This window comes from Phalacrocorax carbo, chromosome 4 (genome assembly GCF_963921805.1).
Source record: "Phalacrocorax carbo chromosome 4, bPhaCar2.1, whole genome shotgun sequence".
Lineage (NCBI taxonomy): Eukaryota > Metazoa > Chordata > Aves > Suliformes > Phalacrocoracidae > Phalacrocorax > Phalacrocorax carbo.
The window spans coordinates 12556090-12577626 of record NC_087516.1 but is presented as its reverse complement, the minus strand read 5'-3'; the positions used below and the strand labels follow the sequence as shown (position 1 = coordinate 12577626).

General features: G+C 43.1%; 1 protein-coding gene across 3 annotated transcripts in view; it reads right to left on the bottom strand.

The window, feature by feature from the left end:
* The window catches only part of AFAP1 (actin filament associated protein 1), a 120831-nt gene extending 99631 nt beyond the window's left edge, over positions 1 to 21200 (bottom strand). Inside the window, exon 1 of one of the 3 annotated variants that reach the window (XM_064449077.1) lies at positions 21024 to 21200. The gene's annotated coding sequence lies outside the window, so the exon portion shown is untranslated. The remainder of the gene's footprint in view (positions 1 to 21023) is intronic. The other 2 variants (XM_064449075.1, XM_064449078.1) reach the window with 2 other exon arrangements.
* Positions 21201 to 21537: the final 337 nt, after the last annotated feature.

Sequence of the window (21537 nt, the reverse complement as noted above, 5' to 3'; positions counted from 1 at the left end):
TGGAAGGACCTCTGCACATGGTCTAGTCTTATGTACGTGCATATCTATGTGTGTGTGTGTGTACATATGCACATACACAAATACACATGTACATACCTGACTTTCCTCATGTTGCTGTGGGTGGAAGCACGACAGCTATAAGGAAGCGAGTGGTGGGAAAAAATATCTCTGTCTCCTGGGTCAGGCACTTGGGGTATGGCAGGAAAGCTGCAGCTCGCCCCGAGCTCCTCAGGGAAGAGTCCCTCTTCCTACGGGGTTTCATTTGCTTACATGTAGGACTCAGTAGCTATGTGGAAGCAAGGATAAGGATGTTCTTCTTATGCAGTATACTCAGCTTGGCGCACGCATGACTCGGACGCAGAAATTTTGGCCAGCATAGACCATATTGTAACAAAACACTTGAAGGTAAAAAATGGTATTTATTAAACACATATGCAAAATACTTGTGTGTATTATATGTGAAATACATTCAGGCACTCTAAACTGCTGAAATTACTGGAGGCAATATCACCAATAGCCTAAATGTTATAATTATTTTCAAATGAAAGCAATAGCTGCAAGTAGGCTCACATTTAGCTTTTTCCTCCCTGAGGCAGTGCATTCCTAGCAGGGGTGTTATCCTGCACCTCTGTGGAAAGCATTAGCGGCTCTGATAACAATGCAGCTCTGTGCTTTTAAAGACTACAAAGCAACCATACAAAGAATAGTAAAGTTCATTCTGAATATTTCTGTGAGAATTAAACAGCCCAGTAGTATTTCATGTTTTACATTAGGGAGATGGTTTATTTTCCCTTCTGAAACTTGTCTTAAGGTCAATAAATACAACATCAGTAGAGACTTTTTTTTTTACAAAAATAATGAACCAGTGGGCACCACACCTACCCTTTACTTTTTATCCTTCTTTTTTTGTGCTTCTACCTGATAATTAAAGAGAAGAGACTGAAACTGGATAAGCAAATGCTAAAATGGAGGAATGCACAAAGTTATTCATGTCTTTCATTTCAAGGAGACTTATTTAATTTTTTTGGATGTATTTTAACTCTCAGGACATTGGTCTCCAGAAGAAATTGAGGATGTTATAATTCCTTCTATATTCTTTTTTCCTGTTATTATGGCTCAAAGATATTACTCAAACCTTACAGAAGCAGTAATAATAATAGACAACACACACATATCCTTACACTGTAAGATGCATTTAATAAAACTATTTATTGGAAAAAAAGCTGACACATATTTTGATTTGTGCTGACATGTAACAACCAAGAGAAGTCAGCGTTTTTAAAGTACCTTCTAGCAAGGTTTTGGAATCCACAAGCAGCATGGAAAATGAATGCAGGAAATAATAATAAAAAAAAAAAAAACAAAAAACAACAAACCACAACAAAACAAAAAGAACCCATACCCTTTAAGGATAGAGTATGCAAAGATGCAAAGTTTTGGTGCTTCCAAATATGAGAAAATTGAAATGTATCTGAAATGATAGGAAGAAATCTCTCCTGAAGGCAGTCAGAATTCCACTGCAACAGGTTATATACAGTATTATATTTCTAATTGTCCACCTATGAATGCCTATTATGCAGTATAGGTGCGTGCAGAAGCATTAATGCAAGAGGCTACACACACATGTATTCATATAGAAGACCAGCTGTTCTTAACACAGTTTAAGTAATTGTCTTTCCTATCCTATCTATCTCAAGATAGAACAATTCATCAGCCGGAAGCACTAACTTCTCTTAGTGTTTCTCTAGCAAACTCCTGCAGCTCCATCAAGGACTCTTCATTGAAAAGTAGGGAAGCTTGCCCAAATAAAGAGGAAAAGAATCAGGTCCACTGCAAAGACCCAGACCGGTTACTCAGGAGTCTCAGTGCTAGGCATGAGGCAGTGCAGTGCAAGGGTAAACATGAGATTCAAGAGTCATTTCACAGCATGGCTTCTCTCAACCACCCTGCACCGACCCAAGAGGAGCCCCTGGATCATATATTTTTTTAAAAATATATATATATATATTTTAACACATACACACATATACATATTCCGTAGGACACTGATAGTGGAATAGCAACAGAAGTGGGAGGAATAATGGGCACCAGCGAGTCATCTAATAAAAGGCTGGGGCCAATTCTCCCCAAATATTTTTGCGGTCAGCAACTGAGGCTGCTTGAAAAAAAAAAAATTTAGATGCATCCACCCTTTTGAAACTAAGAGCCTTTGCTCTCTTGATGTAGGCTTGTTGAACAGTATATGGTTTTACTTGATAATTACACTTGTAATACACTTCACTAGATTACTATGTCAGACGTCACTACACCTCAGAGGAGACTAGTTTCAAATTAGTTTTAAGTCAAGAAATCCTATTTATTAATATCCTCATGAGGTGAAGAGGTATAAGCACCTATATACTATATGGTTCCAGGTACAAACCAGTTTCTTCCAAGTCAAGGTCAATAGTGAAAGGGAGGCATCTCCAGAAGGTAGTTCCTTGCAGTTAAATTCTTAATCCCTGCCCAGCCTTTTAAATTTTGTTGCGTCTAAGGTCTTTTTCTGTAAGCTGTATCAGAAGCTCTCTAGATAGTAAGGCAAGGAGGGTTGTGTGAATATGTGCTATAGAAGTCTTCGACCAGTAGCAACTGGTGGTGTTTTGCTAGGGCTCTGGATACAGTTTCAGGGAAAGCATTGAAACATCTACCAAGGTTTGATGCCCTCATTTAGCTCTATCTTGCCTTTGTGGTTAATACAGACTGCTAACATAAACTCAGCTGCTCAGCAGATCATAAGCCCTTGTAAAGAGCATGTAAATGCACGCTTGCCTAAATGAAACAGCAACCATGTGGTGGTCTACACTTTGGTGAATGTGATGTGTTTATGAATAGCACTTTCTAATAAATGCTCCACCTCTCCAGCTCTTAATAATATTTAACTTATCTCTTTCTTTCAACAAAAATTAGTTAGGTAACACAACACAGCAATAATCATCAGGTTTCAAACAATAATGAGTCTTTCTGGGAGGTCACCTACAATAGGTAATATAAGCAAGATGTAGCCAGATAGCAATTATTCAGCCTGAAGCAGTGATGAAGAACTACATTCTTTATAAAAATAGCTTAAACTATTTTTAAGTCTTTGAACTATTTTTAAGACTTAAACAGCAACAAAAAGTCAGACAAAGGCTGATACCAGTAAACAAATGTCAATAGGAAAAGAAATACAGAACATGGGTTATGTACACTGTCTGCCAGACGGGTGAAGTTAATCCCCAGACGAAGGAGCTTCACAAGGCGCTCTGCATCTTCTAGGCGGTTTGCAGTTTTATTTCACCTTCTGGTGCATAAATAGACATATTTAAGTCTTCTGGATTTTCCTATCGGCTTAAATGCAAACACACACGCGTAAGGAAGGAACTTTGCTTCATTGGGTTTCATGGGCAAAACCCTATTTTCATAGGTGTTCACTTCCTCCTGGAGACATATGAGCACTGTTGCATGTTTACAGTTTCCAGCCATCTCTGCATAAATCTCCTCACTGTATTCTATGGAAATGATTGCTCTATTAAACTACCTGAGAATGAGATATAGAGATAATAGATCTAATGTATTTAATATATAATATAGTATATAATAAAAACCAAACCATATAAAATTTTGGTTAAAAAACAGCCTTTATGGAGATCACCTTGCAATACAATAGTTTATACATGGATTTCTGCTAAAGAAAGTCCTATTTCTCAGTTATCTATATCTGTATCTATACTTCCTGTCCAAATCTGACATATGCTTATAAAAAAATCAGGTTTTGGTAATAAATTCAAACCACTGGTTCTCCCTGGACTTCCTTTCAAAATCCTAAATCCCTGCATTACTCAGACGTAGTATTCATGTTTAAATGGATTAGTAAAGTATTGGTTAAACCCAGATGCTTCCCCTTCCTGGAAATGATGGCCTCCAACGTGCACCTTTTCCAAGGTCACAAGCAACATTTTCCCAAATTCTAACTCTAGTTTCCCATGTGCCTCCAAGTGATGACTCCTAAGGCACTACACAATCGGTTTCTTTTTCACGTTTTCTGTCTTAAGAATATGCTTTTTTTCTGTGATTTCACAGCATAATTTTTTCTTTTTTTTTTAATTTTAAACAGTAGTAATAAAACAAATTATTTTCGGTCTGTTCAAGATGAAGAACCTCAGTCAGCCAATGCAAGACATCTTAATTAGTAAAGCACTGAGCACAGCAGTCTGATTGAAAATCTCAGAGCTGAATGAACCGACATTTGGTATACAAATAATCTTATATATCAATATGGCAAATTTCTCATAAAAGAGAGAACTAATACTATACAGCAATTCTCAGAAATACACAGCTGACAATTTTGTATCATAAAACTCATTTTCCAAAAATCTGTCTCAGTCGCCATTTCTGCATTTCCAGTCTCTTTTCAAGGATGTTTTCACGGAGTCCCTTGAGCCTTCAAAGCATTGAAGTAGCCACGCAATGATGTTGTGACAGACTTTTTTGTAACCACTGAGTAAACCTAAATTAAAAGTACAAGTAATCCACCTATCTATGTAAATCCAAAGAATGATCACCTTGTTTTAAGTCTCCTGAATAAATTCTTTTACTTCAGAAGAATTACTCATTTCATATGGTTGAAAGCAGGGAGGCAGACCATTTGAGCTTTAGAGGTGACATTCCTCTGACTAAATGCCAGCGCCTACAGTGTAGTCATCTGTATCTCAGCTAGTTGCCCTAGGCTCAATGCACAGTCAATGGAGACATTTAGGCTTCCTAAAATAGACATTTAGAACAGATCAGAGTAATTACATCCTAGAGAAGCAGATTTCTATCCCCTGATTGTGAAGGAAGTCTACAGGGAACGAGCTCAACTGTAGACCGGCTCTCCCTTGTGTGGCTCAAGTATGGCAGGACGTATCCCACTCTGAGTGCCTACTGGCTTTCACATGCCTTTAATTTGAAAAATCTGATCCCATGTTTACTAAAATGAAAGTGAAAAAGAGCTTTCTCATTACAGTAAAGCTATTTAAATACAGTTAGTTTTTAAAATATAGTCATATTTTATATCCATATACTTATTCAATAGTGCTATTATTACTTCTTATTTTTATGTCCTCTTTTACCTGTGCTTAACCAGTTTTACTGAGAATAGAAGTAAGAGAAATATCTAGACTTACAATTTCTGAAGTGCACATTAACTGGCACCATTGGGAGCCACAGGAGAGCTCACACAGTCGCCTCAGTTTCCAACCCACTCAGCATGCACATGAGGCTGCTGTTACAAGCACCAGGGACAGGCAGGACTTGTGAACATACGATGACACTTAGCTTCATATTCCCTTTTTTTCAATACAGGTGGTCCAAATGAATGCTTGTCTTAGTGCCTTGCAAGTACCAATACTTTAGTCCTAATTTAGAAGTGAATAGATCAAAACAAACTGTTTCTCCTCAGTTAGAAAGCACATTTCCAAATTATAATCTTCAAGATCAGTAAATGTAACATTACTTCATAAAAATGCATTCTCGTTTCACTCTAACTTTGGCTTCCTCTTGTCAGAGCCCCATCACGGGTCTTATTCTCCCAGCCTCCAAACTGGTGTGAAAAACATAACAGATTTGACGTACCAATGAAAGATTTCATCCCACTGTACCAAGAGAAGGAAGAAGGGAAAGAAAACATTTCTGGCTCATAGCTGTCACCCACGCGTCAGGAACAACCAGTGCAACAAGCCACCACAAACAAAATGAAAATCATTTCGACAAACAGCACGCCTATTCCCTCAAGTCCCACAGATAAGCAGGGGTAACGGTTTGCACTGCACTTAGTACCTTTGCTTTTCCTAACTGATCAACACAAGTTCAGCTGTGTTGATTTAGCTCCAGCCCCTGCAGTACACTGAATAATGCAGTTATATATCCCATCACTACTCTTCTATACCTGATGTAGATAAGCATCAATGCATGTATTTCACAAATCTCCCACCCTGTTACTATTTGAAATCATTGCCCTCTTTTATCAATGTCCAAGTTGGTTGCCCTCTGCTTCACTTTGCCTTTGGTCGCACATGTCGAGTTCCATTCTGTTCCCTGAAGGACAGTGATTGAAAATAATCTCAAATGACATCCCCCACATAATTTCTACCCATAGTCTTTTGATAAGAAAGCAGCCCCAAACAAATTCCCATTGGCAAGACTGTGTATTGTGGGACTGAAAATCACCATGCTGGAGAACCTCGATCTCAGTTCTTACAAGGGGAAACCTTCTCACCAACTGTCTTCTAAAGCAATTTGTCATTATGACTCTATCATAATCTCCTCACATCAAAATTCACAACAGATGCAGGTGAAGGTATTCAACCAAATACAGAGTAAGGCAAGGCAAAAAAAAATAAAGGTTGGTAGGCAATTATATAGAGGATAAGGCAAAGTCACGTAGGGAACCATTCAGTCCTGAATGCATGTCAAGTCCAAAAAATCTCTACTATGGGGCAGGCTTTTACTTAAGAACTAGCAGAAACATAAATTATAATTAATATGATTATTTTGGGGTAGGATATTTACAAGTGAAGTTATTTCACTGTGGAAACAAACCAGTTTAATGTTTTCCAAGTCCAGCAGAAATATTGTCATCTTTGGATCATGCAGTTAGATTGAGCTGATCCTACATTGTAAAGTGCCCTGTATGAATAGAGGCTGATAGATGATCATTTGGAAATGTTTGGAAAAGCAGCTATCAGTCATAATCAATACACCACTTCAAATTTTCCCTTCAGAAGTCAGTATTTCTAATCTGGAAACTGATAACAATCTGACCTAACAAGTATCTTAGTAAATTACCTACAATAACAATATAGCAAAAGAGCGGTGACACATTATTTTTTATCTTACAGAATACACAGCTGTTGCCTTGAAAGATTCTGAAAATGGGTTCACACCAATAGAAGGTAGGAAAAAACCTCTGGGAACATAAAGAAGCTAGGGCAATATAAAACTACCGAAATCAATCCCTGTGCTAGTCTTAATATACATTTTACAGTTGTTTAGCTAGCTTAATAATGCCATTTCTCAGCCCTCACATGTGGAACAGATGGGATTCAGACCTCTGATCCTTAAATTAAAGAACACGCAACTTTATGCTGACAAAGCTTTTAATCATCCAGAACACAGTCTACCACCATCAGAATTTTAATTCAGTGACATAATTCCATGGTGCCATCAGATAAAGAAAGGAAAATAATGGTATCCTCAAAAGCCCAGATTCTAGTAATCTTCGCTACTGGTTGCAAGCCAGCAGACAAGCTGAATGTAAAACAAGATAATGGCAGCAGACAATGAAAATTCTCACTCAAAGGGCGCTCTGCTGGCGTTCAGTGATTTCCCAGCTGTCCTATTATTAGGGTCTGGAGTCCTTGATCTTTCTCTTGTTAGTCAATGACAAAAACTGACTTGCCTACAGGCAGAGGAAGAGTCATTGTAGGCATGGATGCTATTTCTTAAGCACAGGAAGAAAGAGGCATCACTGTAATTATAACACTGAACTAAAAAATGAATAAGCTTATTAAATGCTGTATTAGGTTCACTACAGTATAAATAATAATTCCATAGGAAAATGCACTTTACATGTGAAATCAGCAACCACTGAGCATTTATTTTTCCAGGCGGCTTTTATCATTCTGCTCTTAACAGTTTGAAATGGTGTTTTCCCCTTCTGCTTTTGACAACTTCCACTGATGAATGTGCAGTATCTGCTTCTCCCTTATAAAAACCTCATTAGAAAGAAATTCTCCCTTTAATAAAGAAAAAATTACATAAGGAATTTAACATTTTCCTAGGTAGGCCTACCTCCAATACTTACAGTTTCAGAGAATTATGCCACAAGTAACGATTTCTCCAATCCAAGGAAAAACCTTCTTGGCATGACCTTTGTCTGCTTTCAAGTAGTTATACCCTGACAGATATTATCACAAGGTATAGTTGCTCAATATTATTTCATGGCTTTCTGATCTATGAAAAAATGTTTTTCATCACTGCATGTAGCAAAACCACCCTGTGAAGCACTATGGTACACACCGAGCCTTGCTTCGTTCCACCCCTCCCAGAGCTGGTAAGAGCCTTCTAGAATTATACACCTATCTTTAGGTGCCTCATTGCACTGGGTGCAGCTGAACTAAATAGGGGAAGGATTATTTTGGCAGACTACTGTAATGAAGTGCACTGATCTAGGATGGTCATGATCCCCTATAGCTGACTCTACTGAATGCAATCAAAGTGCATATGTTTGGAGAATCCCAGCATGTCCCACCTCAGTGAGCTCACTTGCACAGCTCTTCTATGCTGGCTTGCTGGGAGAAGAGTGCAGTCTGTAATTTTAACAGCAAATAGTATAGCGTTATGTGACACTGCTCATGTAAGGAGCACAGGGTTGTAAAACCACAGGTGATATTTGCTCCATAGACTGCCTGACAGAAGGGGAAGGTAAGCTAACCCCTGTAAACAGTTCAAAAGTGGTGTGACAAATGGTCCTAAGGATATAACACATAGCATTATTCCAAAAACTAAATTTCTCGGGTAAAGCAAACAAATGCTTGTTTATTTCAGAGTTTATGAGTGTTCCTAAACTCATTTGAGTTGCAGGAGTTAAGATGAAAGCTTATAAAACAGGAGTGACTACAGCAAGAAAAGAGAAAAGATGCTACAGGATTCTTACACGCTTCTCTCCCTGCTATGCATTTCATTGAAGTGAAGTTGGATTAGAGTTTTGTACTGAAAGCTCGGGAGTGTTGCGGCACTAGCAGGGCTGATGAGACAGTCAGTGTACCAAAATCCTTACAACTTTATTATGCATTTGTTTCAAGCATTCAGGGAGACAAAATCAGTTTTCTCCTTCCCTCTGCACCCTGATCATCTGCCATTTCCAGTTCCTACTCCCCATCCCATCTCATGAAGTCATCAATTTTTTATGAGTTATTAATGTGTAAAGAGCTGCTCTAGGCTACCAAGTGCTCTGTAAGTCACTGATGAGAACTGACTAGAAGGGCACACACTTTGCCTACATGCATAGCTCAAGCTATAGCTTGAGCAAGGGCACATTCCTGCTACGTCGTCTCTGGGCAACTTTGGTCCTGGCTCAGCCAGGTGACTGGACCATCCAGGTGATGCCTCCTGGCTAACAGCAGCTCCACAGTCTCACCTAGGAAAGCTGTGTACCTCAATTTCATGCATCTTTACTTCCAGATATTTACATTTAGATCCTTCTCTGGGTTGCCCAGATCCTGACTCACAGAGGAAAGCATTTAGATCTTGATAGGAAGCAGCCCTTCCCTACAGTGATATACAGGGAAAGGGCTGGACTTTTTCATAAATATTGTTTCCAAGTCACTTCCCTGAAGGGAAAGAACTCAACTAGTGTAAATGCAAAGACTGAGACTGCTTAAAGCACAGTCAAACCAAGCTAAGGTTTGATCCCTATTTGGCAGAGTATTTTTTCTTTATTTGGTTGTTTTTCTTTAAAGCTGGCACAATAACAACCCCAGAACAGCTGTTTTTCTGTAAGGGCTGGCATGTCAGGAAACGTAGCCCAAATGGCCCTGAGTCTCAAAGACTGATTTCACCCTTTGCTCTCATAAAGTACAATAAACTTCAGGGCAGTCTGAGTTTGCACTTAGATCTTGGAGCCCGTAGATGTGTCGACCATAAACCAGAAAGGAATGCCCAAGTGCAAGTACAGAAGAGTTAGTTCCATAATGCTTAGAAATATATTACTGTGACAGGAAAAAGAAGTTGAAGGAGTTGAAAAGGGTTGAAGAAGTCTAAAACTCCCCAAACATCATACCTCTTCAGGACAGCTTTCGCTTTCCTTGTAATTAAATCAATACTTCAGTTGTTTATTTGGGGGAGACAGTCACGTGGGCCTTCTACACGTACAAGTAATTGCCCTTAGGTTGTACAGAGAGATACTGTTTACAGGGAAGCCTTCAGTATAGCTTATTTTTAACACTCAAATTACTTTTAAAAGTTACATATTTGGACTATAAGCAAGGAAACAGAAAAATGAGAGATCAGGAGAAGATGAGGTCAAAGGGGTGACACCTCTCAGCAAGATTTTCCACATATGCAAAATCTAGACACAGCATTTTGAAAACAATAATAAAGGAGAAGATCCACAGGGATGTGAAGGAAATTGCAGTGTTGAGAGGCTGTGAGACTCCGTCATTGCAGACAGACAGGTGGGAACCGCAGTCACCAAGAGCCTAATTGGGGCTTGAGTCAGGTTAAAATTAACTGTTGCATCTTTCTGCCGTGCTGGATACAGTTTGATCCAGATCAGCTCTGGGATCAGGCTCAGGTCGTGGCCGTCACAAGGTGGAAGGTGGCTCCAAGCTGCAGCAGCGGAGGGCGGTGGGAGGGCTCCTTTTGAGGTCAGGAAGGTTGATGTGGGGTGGGCACACTTACACACCCCCTGAGCTGACTTCTGTCTGCGGGGGCAGCCATTCAGCAGAGCAGCGTAAACACACGCACAACCCAAAGCACTGATCTCACCAACATCAAATAAGATGATTCATTTATTTAAAGTTGAGCTCTTGCATAAACACTTCTCTGAGCCTCAGGGAAAGAAGTGCAGGAGAGACCAAGGAGCTGCAAAAAGTGAACCAAGGACAGCAGAAAGTCCAAGGCAAGATGAAAAGTTCACAAGACACAGGAACAGACAAACTTTCCCAGAGAGGGAACAGCTCTTCCTTTCCCCAGAGGACACTTGTTTTGTTTATCTGAGGCTTTTGGTGCATGGTTTCAGCTGCCTGCATGTTTGGGGGCTTGTTTTCATTGATTTCTGAAGTGAGGGACTTTTCATTTTTGGTTGTTTTTGTTTTGTTTTGTTTAAGATCTCCAACTGTTTCTGTTTTCCTTTTAAATGAGACCTTACTTGTTACATATCCCTTTTTTCAGCAGAACTAACTAACCTTGGAAATAGGATTGTTTTTGTAATCAGGTGGGTCCCACCCATCTGCACTCAGCGTTATTCACAATGGCCCTCATCCAGAATTTTCCCCAAGACTCTTCAGGGTGGATTTCATTCCCGTTAAGCTCAAAACAAAATGCCATGGCCTGACCTAGCCTCTGTCTCCTTTCAGCACTCCTGGTTCTTCCTGCAGGACCCACCATGCACCCATCATCCCCTGTCCAAGGAGACTCGCAGCTTTTCATGGTCCTAATGGCAAACACATGGTGCAGACAGAGGGATCACACGAGAAGAGCTCTGCATATTCACAGAAGCTCCTCAGTCTGAATATTTTTTCCCCTTCAAGAAGCAGACCTTTTCATTTTCTAAAGGGTATTCTTTGATAATGTTTTGCTTTAACAGAGTTAAAAATCAGTTAGCTCCTAACATTTTCAGGTATTCCTTTTCTTCTGTCTGTATCTCCTCCAGCTGGTGACAGCATCCAGTAAGTATTTCACTCTATTCTCTGGCATGAACTTGGCTTACAATAATAAATCCCACTCTCCACAAGGGCAATTTCTTTTGGTTTGATCTATGCTAAGCCCCAGCAACAGAACAGCATCAAAGCGTGGCCCTGGTACAGCTCAGCTCCTGGCCACCACCGCCCCAGTGACACTCAGCAGCCCTACTTCTTATCTAACGACTTTGCCTTTTACATTATCTATCTCATTTTCAACTCCTGCCATTTTATCATTTCCTCATAGTGGCCCACCCGGCTCGCAGTGCTGAAACCACGTCTCTTCATTTGGCCTACACCAGCAACACGCAGCCAGCTGGTTTGCTGCATGCACATGAAGCAGGAGCCCCTGAACAACAACACAGGACTCGGCTTCTGAGGCTGATTCCTGCTGGCAGCCTCCCCTCTCCTCCTCATCCTCCTGCTGGAACGGGACCACTTATGGCTTTGACCTCTTAAACCCCCTCTACCAAGTAGTTGTACAGCTACAGTGCCTGGCTGCTGAAGCTCATTGTCCAGAGTTTCAGTCTCTTCTGGCCCCAGAGATGCTGGGCTGGGACCCAGGGGCTGACACTGGCTCAACACTGAGGATGGGCACTACTGGCACGCAGCGACTGACAGCACCATCTGAAACCACCCAGGGATGTCTGTCTGTCAAACTCTTCCCCTCGGCTGGCAAAATCCTCAGGCACAGCCCCAGCACTTGAAGACAGACCATGCACAGGATCATTTTGGGCAGGCTCCTTTCCACCCAGGTTTGCTGGTCTCTGGGGCAGGGGCTGCGCCTGCTGCTCTGCCTAGTGCCATTTCAGCAGCTGGGGCCATAAAACCTGTCAAACTGACATGGCACACACAGAGGAAAACCGCAAGTCATTCTTTCCATAGCCAGCTAGCCAATTCACATGACTTTTTTCCTGACAGAGTAGATAACCATTTTGCTAAAAGTATTTCACATTTTATGAGCATTTTCCTGCACCCGCTATTGCACATTTCTTACGGCATTTCAAGCTTCCTTGCCCAAACCCGGGACCAAAGTAGCTTCTACCAGGAGTTGGCTGGTTAAAAAAAAAAAAAAAAAAACACAAGAATTATAGATCATACCCCACTCTTGGCCATAAAACATTACCAGTTTGAAGCTCAGGGCCTTAACCTTTTACTTCATAGTGTAACAGTAAATACACGTATTTATTAGCAATCAGCTATTTTTCTCAGAAAATTTGTGTGATAAAGGCAGCTTTAATATGTTACAGAGTGTTTTGATTGTCTAGAGCTTAATGATGATGACAATAGGGTTGAGTGTTTATGGGTAAGAATCGGGGAAAGGCCAACAAGGCAGATATCATGGTGGGAGCCTGTTATAGGCCACCCAACCAGGATGAAGAGGCAGATGAAATATTCTACAGCCCTTGTTCTCGTGGGGGACTTCAACTTACCAGATGTCTGCTGGAAATACAATGCAGCAGAGAGGAAACAGCCTGGGAGGCTCTTGGAGTGTGTGTGAGATAGCTCCCTGACACAGCTGGTGAGCGAGCCAACTAGGGAAGGCACCCCCATAGACCTGTTGTTTGTGAAGAGGGAAGGACTGGTGGGTGATATGAAGGATGGAGGCTGTCTTGGGCATAACAATCATGAAATTATCAAAGTAAAGCCTTTGGCACCACTCCCCACAGCATTCTCCTGGAGAAGCTGGCTTTTCATGGCTTGGATGGGCATACTCTTTGCTGAGTATAAAACTAGCTGGATGGCTGAGCCCAAAGAGTTGTGGTGAATGGAGTTAAATCCAGTTGGTGGCTGGACACAAGTGGTGATCACCAGGGCTCAGTGTTGGGGCCAGTTGTTTAATATCTTTATCAGTGATCTGGATGAGGGGATTGAGTGCACACTCAGTAAGTTTGCAGACGACACCATGTTCAGTGGGAGTGTTGATTTGCTTGATGGTGGGAAGGCTCTGCAGAGGGACCTGGAGAGGCTGGATCAATGGGCCGAGGCCAATTGTATGAGGTTCAACAAGGCCAAGTGCCAGGTCCTGCACTTCGGCCACAACTCCTCCATGCAACAGTACAAGCCTGGGGAGGAGTGGCTGGACAGCTGCCCAGTGGAGAAGGACCTGGGGGCTGTTGGTCAACAGCCAGCTGAATCTGAGCCAGCGGTGTGCCCAGGTGGCCAAAAAGGCCAACAGCATCTGGGCTTGTATCAGGAATAGCGTGGCCAGCAGGAGCAGGGAGGTGATTGTGCCCCTGTACTCGGCACTGGTGAGGCCGCACCTCGAGTACTGTGTGCAGTTTTGGGCCCCTCACTACAAAAGATCATTGAGGTGCATGTCCAGAGAAGGGCAACGAAGCTGGTGAAGGGTCTAGAGAACAAGTCTTATGAGGAGCGGCTGAGGGAACTGGGGTTGTTTAGCCTGGAGAAGAGGAGGCTGAGGAGAAACATTATTGCTTTCTACAGCTACCTGAAAGTAAGCTGTAGTGATATGGGGGTCAGTCTCTTTTCCCAAGTAACAAGTGATGGCATGAGAGGAAATGGCCTCAAGTCGCGCCAGGGGAGGTTTAAGTTCGATATTCAGAAAAATGTCTTCCCCAAAAGGGTTGTCAAGCATCGGAACAGGCTCCCCAGGGAATTGGTGCAGTCACAATCCCTGGAGGTATTTATAAGACATGTAGACATGGTGCTTAGGGACATGGTTTAGCGGTAGATGTGGCTGTGTTACATTAACAGTTGGACTTGATGATCTTAAATGTCTTTTCTAACTTTAATGATTCTATGATTCTCATATATATCACCTATATATATACACACTCACTCTAGAGTATAGATAGACCTACCTATCTATAGATATCTGCATATATATCTGTATTTATCGTACTTACACGCAAACATATGCCCATGAAGGAAGCTAGAATTACACACTGCCTGTTCCTATTGCTTCGTGCTCTCCCATCTACCTGTTAGCTAGGACTTTGCCTGTAAGGAAGCCAGGCACGAAGCGACAAATAGTCACTGTACTGAGCCCTGGGAAGGAAGGCAAGAAAGCTTTACTTACTGCAGCTAGCAAGAAAAGGAAAGCAAAGGTATTTGAAAAAGGCAGTGAATTTGGTGTAACAGTGGAGAAAAAAAAAAAATCTAAGAACACAAAATGTTTTAAAATTTCAGTAAAACTCCAAAACCAGACAAAGGTTAGTAGGAAGAACCAAACAAAGAAACACAAAACAAACAAACAAAACAGAGTGTTAATAATGTTTTGCATGCTTAAAAGTGGGATGTTGCAGCTGATGGCTGACCTTGGCCACTACATTATAAACTTGCCTCTGAAAGAGCCCTAGAATAGCCTGCAAAGGCACACACAGAATCACAGAATCACAGAATCACAGAATCACAGAATCACAGAATCACAGAATCACAGAATCACAGAATCACAGAATCACAGAATCACAGAATCACAGAATCACAGAATCACAGAATCACAGAATCACAGAATCACAGAATCACAGAATCACAGAATCACAGAATCACAGAATCACAGAATCACAGAATCACAGAATCACAGAATCACAGAATCACAGAATCACAGAATCACAGGATGGAAGGGACCTCAGGGATCATCTCGTCAAACCTTTCTGGGAAGAGCACAGTCTAGACAAGATGGCCCAGCACCCTGTCCAGGCGACTCCTGACAGTGTCCAATGTGGCCGAGTCATCCACTTCCCTGGGGAGATTATTCCAATGGGTGACTGCCCTCACTGTGAAAAATTTCCCTCTGGTGTCCAATCGGAATCTCCCCAAGAACAACTTGTGTCCATTCCCCCTTGTCCTCTCCATGGGACTCCGTGTAAAAAGGGAGTCTCCGTCTTCTTTGTAGCTACCCCTTAAGTACTGGTACACGGTGATGAGATCCCCTCTGAGCCTCCTTTTCTCAAGGCTGAACAAATCCAGCTCTCCCAGACTATCCTCATATGGCAGCTTCCCAGTCCTTTGATCATCTTGGTGGCCCTTCTCTGCACCCCTTCCAGCCTGTCCACATCCTTTTTGTATAGCGGGGACCAGAACTGTACGCAGTACTCCAGGTGTGGCCACAAAAAATTGCAAACCACTTAATCTGAGAAAGCTACATTATTTCATGTAAGAATCAGAGAAGTCTCAAAACACTTCTTTATTTCCTAACATTTATGTGTGCAGAAAACACCTAAAATAGTCTAACTGCATGAACTCCTTAGTAAAAGTAATGCTTAGGATTAGAATGAGACTGGAGAATATAGACTGTGAAAAGCTGAAGCTGCAACGGCTTGTGAATGATTTGCCAATGCCATTGAGATTTAGTGGAAGTCTCTTCCATTGCTTTACAATCATCGTATTTTATTAATCAGCCCACAAGCACACGGTAAAAACTGAAATCTGCCTACAAAGCTGGCACATATGGGAAAAGCTCACTCGTGGTTGTTTTATTTTAAACGAAACCTACAGTAGCTCCCATTGTTTGTTTGTTTTTCTCCCCAGACTAGACAGCATGTGGCTTATGAGCCACACTGATAGATGCGATAAAGCTCCTGCCAGATCTGATTGATGACCGCACTAGGAAATGCTGTGAAGGTCACACTGGAATTCTGTTTGCAGCTGCTCCTGGTAAGAAATGCTACAGCAAAATAAAATCCGGATCCACTAATTGCTCAGAAGATGGAAATTCCCTCCTTACCTTTCCATCTCTTCTCTTCCAGTTTTGAACAACACGAATGCCATAAGCATGTGTAACTGATGAGAGACCAGATAAGTTTCAAACAGATACTTAAACATACTTTAATGGACAAAAGAAAATCCACCCACAGCAACTTGCCAAATACTGAGCCTTTATACATTTGAAGACAGTGCATAGTAGCTTAGCATGAAAGCAGCATATTAAAGAGCTTTACTATTTGCTGCTCTGCAAAACTGAGATAACCTACCACTACGCATTCTCTGTGAAGAAGTAGTATCTCTGATATGGTGAATACATGAATTAAGCTCCTTTCCCAAAATTCATTCATTTTAGATGAACCAAGCAAGCATGCTCATTAAAAGTGGCTATGAGCCTAGAATGAATTCAGTGAGCCAGAACATCAGTCAGTCAAGTAGGACACCAAAATCTTGCTTTCCATAAATGTTTAGATGTGATTAGGACAGTGATAAGAGACTTGAGGGAATTCACAAGCATGATATAATGATAGTCCCATAATGAATAATATATATTTAGTGCAACTCATAGCAATTACCTCATATACACAAAGTGCTGGATTTCTTGGGAGTAAAATTCTGTTATCTCTGAGACATCAGCTACAAATTTGAAACCGCTTGCATACTCTTTTCTGGCACTTATTATTAATGGATGGAAATATTTTTATTCAGCATTTTGTAGTTATAAAGATTTTGGCACAATAAGGACATTACCAGCAGCTGTCCTATGGAAAGACAGCCTTTATCACTCAGCTCAAAAATACATGATGGCAGAGAGATGCTGGCAGCAGAAATCCCCCAGATAGTCAAAAAATCACACACTATATCACCATAAAAGGAATAATGCACTGATTTTTTTAGTATTTACTTCTTTTTCAGTTTAGGAAAGAAATTTAAGGAAGACGGTCCTAGGCAGTTCTGCCTATTCTACTGCCAAACATACACCATCAGCTTTTAAGATACCCCTACATGTAAAGAGCATTACCTATACAAAACCAAACCGATAAAAAAAGTCCTCTTACGAGTTTCTTCCCTAGATATCTTGATGGGCAGTGATGAAATATACAACAGATATTGATTCATTGTTTTCACAGCCTAGTGTATAATCCCAGGGCTACTCTAAGAGAGGTGATCGCCATCAGCTCATTCGGGCATTGCTGTGTGTTCAGGGTGCTTAGCACCCTGAGCAGTCAAATTTTACTACCCACTGTATGTCATGAACAACTTTCTGTCAGGGTGGCAGAGGGGTAATGGACAGCAGACAACTCTATTTTGCTGTCATTCAGGATTTCATTTCTCACCATACCTCTGGAAAACAGGGCTTATGTCCCAAAAGGTTAGTTCGTTATCTGCTATGATATATCCTCCCTTTCCACAAACCCTCATTACGTCCCTGCAATACTATTCATTAGCATTACTAGAATCAACATGCATTTCATGACTTGGAGAGTCAAGTGCTACCTTTTAATCAGTGAGTAAGAGCAGCTTAGTCTATACATAGTATTTTACAATGCTGTTGCATATGCAATACAAATACAAGACCTTCACGTATAGGTAGATATGTAGGTGTAGTCCGACAGTCACACGGGCACACTGTGTTCACGGTCACCCCTGTGTGACTGCAGCTGCATGTTTTCCTACCTGCTCATAGTGCTGACAGACTATTCTTCTCGGTATTGCTTTATTCAGACACTCCCCAAAAAGATATCCAGTATGATATTAAAAACTTACATTTGCTCTAAGGCCAGCTTAGGATGCTTCATAGTAGGAAAGTTATCCCTCCTAGAAGTCAACAGATAACCTTAACAGGTGTAGAATAGGAGAACGTTCAAGACTTAGCTTTTTCAGTCCTGGTTCAGTGTTTGCAGTAACTCTGTAGTCCTTTGATTGACATCTAGTCTTCTATTATTTTGGAGGGTCTTAAAGTTCAACTGTGAGCCTAAGAACATTTCACATTAGAGTATACTAACATGGGATAAGATCTACTGAGTGTGTAAAACAGTCACCTGCCCAGCCCAGACAGACAGTTCCTGTGCCAGATGGAACGCTGTATTTGTCAATAAACCGATGAATCAGAGGAAATTCAGGGTCATACCAGTACCTAGGTGTCATACACACGTAAAACAAGTTGAATTGAGTAACTGGAAGGGATGCACGGATTTTTTTTGAAAAGTTGACAAAGTAGGCTCTAATGTGACTCACAATAATATAGACTGAACTAAACTGTATGGGAGTTTGGAAGCCTAAGTCCTTGTGTCCCACCCTCCCACTTCAACAAGACGGTCTCGTGCATGTGAATATAAAGCACATCCACTCCTCCTCCTCGCCCCCTCCTCGCAAAACAAAGAGCGCAGCTTTGGACAATGCAGTTAACCAGGCGGGCTCCATACTCCCATTGACTGATGTATGAGATACGAAACTTTTGAATAAGGCCGGAAATTAAATCAGTCTACTCCAGATTGCATAAGCCAGCCCTGAACTGCTGGCTCTTTGTCCTGGGGCAATGTCTCAAGGAAGTCTGCAGTGAGCAGGAGGGCAAGACAATTCTTGATCTGCCCTTACAGCAGGTTCTCTTTGCACCACTGAAAGGAATAGCACAATTAGTCGTATATGTACCAAATACAGCCTGCCCCGTTGAGGTTTCAATATTATTTTCTGCTTTATGTCTCTGACAGTATCTCTTCAATTTTGAGAGCTTCAGGAGATGAAGGTGAAAAACCTCTCTACTCAGGTTGTAAGATTTTAAAATAGCATAAGCAGCTGACCTATTGAAGTGTCTTTGCGTTTTACTCCTCCTTATTGCCACTGCTTCAAGACACACTGCAAATTCAACCCCAAAGATCTTCCAAATCCCTTTGTCTAAAAATCTACCTGAGACCCAGGAACACCACATAACACTTTGAATTTGCTGACATATTTCCTGGGAAACACCACACAGTGCCACACAGTACCAAAGACAGGGAATATCTGCTCATTGTTCTGTGCGCAGGCTTGTCACTGCTATCACTGGGTGTCCAGACACACAAAGAAAACTGTAGATGCCTCTTTTCAGAATCCATTCCAAATTCTTCTTAAGCCCATCTGGTGCCCTATAGCCACCGAAAGACAGGACTGCTCTCCCTCTGGCTCTAACGCAGGATTCGCTCCTCTTCCACCCCAGCTCCGAAAGGAAAAAGGAATTGTTCAAAAGGAGAAAGTAATTGTGCAGCTCTTCCTACAGAAACCACCAGGAGGCACAAGGGATGACTGAAGGGCACCAAGTGCCCATATAGGAGAGCGCTGATGGATGGACCCATCTGGCTGCCAAGCTGTTCCCTTGTCCCCCTGCACCGACCCTTCCCGGAGAGGCATAGAAAAAGGACTTCATAATACTGCTATTTTCGTGAAAGAAAAAAGTGGCCCTGTAACAGTTGGAGCAAACAGCAACAGAGCACCTGTGAGGGCGAGATACTAGTTATGGCAAATACCTCCGAGAGCCAAACCAAGCCATGCTGTGACATTTTTTTCCCCATGGAACAAAACAAAGAACTGCACAAAGAACAGCAGAAACTGTCGGCTTAGGAAATCCTGGACTGCAGTACAATATTTAATTAGATCTCTCTGGCTTTGAGATGTATTATTTTTCAGTCGGATCTCAACTGAAGAGATCAGTCATTGCAAAGCTATGATAAATAAAACAGGCAAGGACACACCAAGTGTTTGCATCAAACTGATCATATAGGATCCAGAGGGGAGAGTAGCTAAATACTTCTCTGTTCCTGATGTCTGTCTTGTCTTGCCGTTCAGAAGCGTGCATTCGTTCATCTACACTGCCTTTCTGGGCAGGTGAACGCCTCGGTTTCTAGAGGGATGCCTGCCTGAATCCATTCACCTCCTCCAGCTTCAGAGCTTATAGTTTGTAAAGCAACGTCTGCTTCTGGCTGTTTATCTGGCTCTTTTGCTGCCTACTATTTTCCTACCGGCTAAATCTTTGGCAAGTTTCCCCCTACCTCCCCCATCAAGACACATAACGCACATAGAACCGACAAAGTTAAAATCGAGCTTCCAAAAACCCCTCAGTGGAAGAAATCAAAATACGTCGCTGTGAACTGAACCGCCGCCTACCAATCGCAGGCTGATTTTAGTGTTAACCTCTCTGTTAAACAGGAAATAAAAAGGAGGGGGTCGGACAGGGAAGCCAATGGGACAGATCTGGAAGGATGGTTCTTTTCGCCTTTGCCCTTACTGAATCCAGGGCTGTAACATGATGCAATCTCTCCGCTATGATGAAACGGGTTCAGATGGCAAAGTCTGGAGAGAGACCACCTCCTTCTACCCTAAAAGGCAGAAAATAATGAAACTCTCAGCTGTACAAAGCAGCAGCCCGGGCTCTCCCGGCTGCCAGACTGCCTGCCGCCTTTCCCCGGGGAGGGACGCGAGTTTCGGGACCGCAAACCGAGGGTTTCGTTGCGGAGGATCTCAGTCGGATTTCTGCCCCTTCAAAGCCCGGGCAGGGGCCGCGCCGTGCAGCGGTGCCGGGGCCCGGCGGGGAGCCGAGGGGGGACGGCGGCCGCCGGAGCTGCCGCCGCCTGATGCTCGGGCTCCCTTCGCAGCTTTTTCCATGTGCTTCTCCCGGCCAAGAAAACGAGCGAGACTATTTTTTTTTTTTTAAAGGCTTTTTCCCACTAAGCCCACAGCTTTCCTAGCACGGGGCTGCCTGGAGCAGCGGCGGAGCCTCGGCAGAAGCAGCCCTTTTCTGAGCCCAGCCCTTCCCCTCCCTCTTTCTTCCTCCTCCTTTTCCTCCCCGCCCGCGGAGCTCGGCAGAGAGATGCTGCCCAGAGGGCGAGGGGAGCCGAGGGGAGCCGGCGGGAGCCGTCCTACCTTTCGGGCCGTCCTGCCGCGGCTGCCGGCACAAAGCGGGCTCGGCGCAGCAGCGGGGGCGGGCGCAGCTCCGGCCGCGCAGGGCAGCTCCGGCCGCGCAGGGCAGCCCCGCGGAGCGCAGCCAGCACCGCGCCGCGCCGCGCCGCGCCGGGGCCGGGGAGAGGCGGCGCCGGGCCGGGGAGGAGGTGCGGGTCCGCCCGCTCCCGCCGCCCCCGCGCCGCGCAGCCCCCGCCCCCGGGGAGGGGACCGGGGCGAGGCGGGGCGAGCGGAACAAAGGCGGGCGGGGGGCGGTGCGGCCCCGCAGCATCCCCCGGGAGGGGCAGGTGAGCCGAAGTGCCCCCTGAGAGGCAGGTGCTGGCAGCTCAGACAGGGGCTTCCTGCCCCTGAGCAAAGCATCCTTGGTGGAGGGAGGCTTTTTATTCCCCGAGTAAGCCCTGAAATATTGCGGTATCGTAACTGGAGCTTCAGTGCAGCCCAGCCCCTTCCCATTCGTGCCCGGGAGACGCTGGCACCC